Source organism: Acanthochromis polyacanthus, chromosome 19 (assembly GCF_021347895.1).
Source record: "Acanthochromis polyacanthus isolate Apoly-LR-REF ecotype Palm Island chromosome 19, KAUST_Apoly_ChrSc, whole genome shotgun sequence".
Lineage (NCBI taxonomy): Eukaryota > Metazoa > Chordata > Actinopteri > Pomacentridae > Acanthochromis > Acanthochromis polyacanthus.
The window spans coordinates 4,027,909-4,031,094 of NC_067131.1; positions in this window are offsets into that span (position 1 = coordinate 4,027,909).

Sequence of the window (3,186 nt, forward strand, 5' to 3'; positions counted from 1 at the left end):
TCTCAGAAATTTTCAGTCTTATTTGCTTCTGCATTGCAATTTATAAGCTTTCAAAGAAGGGAGTCGACGGATCTCCCTCCACATGAACAGTGCACATACAGTAGATCACACACACAAAATAAAATAAAATAACATGCTTGTTGCTGCTTTAACCGTCTGGTCTCCTTCCGTCACGCGGCCGTCTCTATAATATACACTAAAATCTCTGGAAATACAGTGGAAGGGAAACACAGACTGATGGGAGATGGAGGTATTAGAGGTTCAGGGATCAGGGTTTGTTGGTTGTAATAGCTGAGATTTCCAGCAGGGGTCGTTCCTGAGGTGTCTGAGAGCATCTCTGCTGCTGCTTCATGTGAAATCTTGCACTCCTTGCACTCAGGGAACCACACAAACCACAGCACGTAAAATAAACACCCGACATCGTCCACAGGCCGGCGTTCACATGAAACCTTCCTGCCGTTTGTTGCAACGCCGTCATCGACTCTGAACTAATTTATTTAATTGCACTTAAAACATGAATCGTCCACGGTTGCAGAATCACCGCCTCTTCCTCTCAACATAAACATTTAAATATTACACCTTTTGGAAATGTTACACAAGCATCAAACATATTTTTTAATCGGCTGATCAGACAATATATTCATTCTGCTCTTCTTTTCATTATTTAAATGCTCAGTTTGTCCTTTTTGCTTCAAGGTTAAGACCATTGTATGAACATTTGTGAGCTGTTTGCAGCTTCCAGTGGATCCAGTGAAAGTTTTTGTGAAACCTCAATAAGGCAAACAGCAACACTGAAGTCAGGAATTCAACCTGTCCAATGCATAACGGCAGAAACAGCAGTAAAATCTGTTGTATTTTCCTATTTTGTCAAGTATGTTCACTTTTTCTGCAGATTTGACCTTCCAAAATGAAGATGTAAATGCTGAATCCATGTCTGAAATGAAAAATACTAGAATTCGGCTGTAAAAAACCCGCAGGTTGAGCTCTGCAAAGTGAATTCTGCAACAACAATTTGTGCTTTTGTGACGGGTTAAATGTTAATCTCCCCCAAGGTAGACTCTGAATGTGAATCTTTTGTCATCTAGTTGTAATATAGTAGAATATGCACCAACATTTACAGTATTCTGTCCTATAGCGCTCTACAGAAGCAGTGAATTTGAGGAAACATCATTTGAAGTTTAAAAATCTGAAAGTTTTACCTTTTTGGGGCTGTTTATTAGTCATGGACTGTCCACAAAACCCAGAAAGATATTCAAATACTACACCAACAATGTTCACGGAAACCACATTATATGCAAAAAAATATTTTTATTCAGATTTCTGAGTAATTTGAGCTAAAAAAAAAAAGCAGTTTAAACATGTCTTCTTTAGTTGAATGAATGGTAAATTTAGGATTTAAAGGTAGTTTATTTCCAATTTCAGAAGCTACAGTTGCTGCTAGTCTGCTGAGCAGTTTTCTTAATTGCTTTAATGCTTTTCAAATAGAATTTTTATTAGTTGTCTTTGCTTTTTTCACCAATTCCACTTTCTATAGGATCGTAATCTTTATACAGTTACGCAAAATGTCAAAAGGTCAGATTCAAGTCTAAATTTGATCACATCTGCTGCATTTCTGGCTTCATAGGACACTGCAGACATTCATTTCAAACCTTTTCAGAGGGCAAAAATGCAAACTGACATCGACTATCGTTCAAAAGTTTGGGGTCATCCAGACAATTTCATGTTTTCCATGAAAACTCCCACTTTTATCCATGTGCTAACATAACTGCACAAGGGTTTTCTAATCATTCAATGAGCCTTTCAACACCATTAGCTAACACAATGTAGCATTAGAACACAGGAAGTGATGGTTGCTGGAAATGTTCCTCTGTACCCCTATGGAGATATTCCATTAAAAATCATCCGTTTCCAGCTACAATAGTCATTTACCACATTAACAAGACTGGATTTCTGATTCATTAATGATATCTTCATTGAAAAAACTGCTTTTCTTTCAAACATGAGGACATTTGTAAGTGACCCCAGACTTTTGAACGGTGGTGTAAATATTTGCATGTCTCCCTCAGAGAGGCCCTCAGCAGCGCTACTCGACACCCACTTCCCCTCCGTCACCCTCAGTGTTGTCTGAGGCCATTAGCACACCTGAGAGGACTGAGGAGCAGAGCTCTGATCAGCGCGACTGCAGCCTCACTCTTCATCTCTGTCAGCGGGCCGGGAAGCCGGGCCTCTGTCAGCCGGTGTCACCACATGATCGGCCCGAAGACTCGGGGGGAAATTCAGAGTGTCTGACTGGTCCGTCTGAGCTTCCTGTTTAGGTACGGGCTGAGGGTGACAGAGCCTCGTCTGTTTACAGGTGGATCCTCACTGACCCACTTTCCCACTGACGCTCTGCAGAGGTTTTGGGGGAAACCTGGAGGCTCATCAGTGTGCTCCTTCCCATAATCCACTGATGTAGCATTATGGAATTTGCATTTTTGGATCAATTAAGCATGCAATAAGTCATACTGTGAGGAAGCTCCTAATAATGTGGTCAACATTTGGGTCACACCTCCCTCTGCCAGTGCCGTTTTGATTGTGGGCTTTATTTGTGTCTGCCTTTCCAAATCATCTCATTCTAGCTGAGGCCTTTTTTCCAATAAATAATTCCACTCTAAATATTCTAGTGTGGAGCTTGCACATCTTTAATCCTGATTCCAGGAAGTGCAACCTAAATGCTACATCACAACAGCTGTATCTTTAATTACTCTTAAGCTGATGCAAAGAGTGACACTAATAAAAAAAAGAAATAAAGGGAATTGCCGCCTGTTTCAAAGCGTATCAGTGACAAACATCTTGTGAGCCACCTAAATGGAACCAGCTGCCCTTTAAAAGCCCTTCACCCACTGCACTCTGTGTACATATCACGTCTGAGACACAGAATGTTATCAGTTTTTTCTAATTGTGGCCCATCGAGGGGCTTTTTCGGAATGATGTAATCTCGTCACATCGGAGGTTTAGTAACTAAGGAGCATTTTGGCGCGTTAAAGCTGCTTGTATGCTTCCACAGAACGACAGACGGTTTATTAAGCTTTGGAAACTCCCCTCTCCTCCTACAGCGTTTCTGACGTCGGTTTGAAGTTTTTTGCTGTGTCCAATTTTCAAATTCAAATCAGATAATTCATGCAAACTTCATGTCAAATTGTCCGT